This window comes from Sinocyclocheilus anshuiensis, unplaced genomic scaffold (assembly GCF_001515605.1).
Source record: "Sinocyclocheilus anshuiensis isolate Anshui unplaced genomic scaffold, SAMN03320099.WGS_v1.1 scaffold3208, whole genome shotgun sequence".
Lineage (NCBI taxonomy): Eukaryota > Metazoa > Chordata > Actinopteri > Cypriniformes > Cyprinidae > Sinocyclocheilus > Sinocyclocheilus anshuiensis.
The window spans coordinates 50143-51464 of NW_015552785.1; positions in this window are offsets into that span (position 1 = coordinate 50143).

The window sequence follows — 1322 nt, forward strand, 5'->3', positions numbered from 1 at the left end:
ATTATAGCACTGAAAACTTTCTACTGCTTGTAGGAAGGCACATTCAAGCTATAGTTTTATCTGATTTTGATCAGAAACTGGTATGCGCATGTATAAGAAGTTACTAAACTTTTGAGACAGACACATACGATTGATTACTGGGTCTGCTTGCAAGCAATGTTTAAAACGTTCTGTTCTTCACCAGACTATGTGAATGCTAGGATGTTTCTGGCTAGCTTGTCAAGGTCTCTGGGGGTCACATCATGCACCGTGTGCCCCGCCCTCGATAGTGTGTTATTCACTTTGCTACTAAAAACACCCAGTAACTTAATAATTCTTCTCTAGACAGACAGTTAAAATGTAATTAAATTTAGATTTAATGAACTAGTAACTGAGCAAAAGCATTCAGGAAGGATACATCAAAGATAGTTGCATTCTAAGTTCAAATTGAATTGCATCGATCTAATTATAATCTATAAGGCCTTTCTGCTGTAGAAAGAGGAGCATCACTCAAATCTACCTTTATATAACACTGTACTGAAATTTCTTCGTCAGAAACAGTTTAAACAATACTGCAATTTTGTGATTTCTTCACTAAAGCAGACTAATGCATTATGGTACAGTTTGGACATGATGCTGAGCTGAGATTTCTTCGTCAGAACAGACTTACGCTTTAATACTGACTTTGCAGCCTATAAGAGTACCTGAGTCCTCTTTGAACCATGTCAAGTTCGTCTTGAGTGTTGTTCAACTGCTGGATCAGAGTCTAACTTCTGGCAACTTTGTCTAAGAGCTCAGAATTAGCTGTTTCAATAGTAATTTTGTGTGGGAAAGGCTTTTAGGTTTACAGTGTTTTAAGCTCATAACCTTTGATTTATCACGCTTCGCGTCCTCCACCATTTCTGTAGTGAATCAGCTCAAAGGGGGAATATGCATAATTAATCATAACTAGTTATAATTAAATATTTAGATCCGCTGTAAGTATTTACTTGACCTCTCAGGGTCAACTGTCTGTCAATTCTAAGAACGTTCTTAAGGGAAATAACTTTCTTACTGTACAATACTACACAGAGCATGTAGCAAAAATCTGCATGATTAGGGATTGCGATTATGAGCAAACAATGAACAACCTCAGGTGTGATACAAGTAAAACTTTATTAACTGCATAAACAATTAGACTAGTCTAACATACTCATACACACACACACACGCATACAGTTGGTATAGGAAAAGGATTAAAGCTTAGGCAGTAAAGAGAAGAGAAATAAAACATGAAGCTATGGTACCATTTGATATTCAGCAGATCTACAGCCTGAAGGAAACATCAGTTTCTTAGTTCAAAC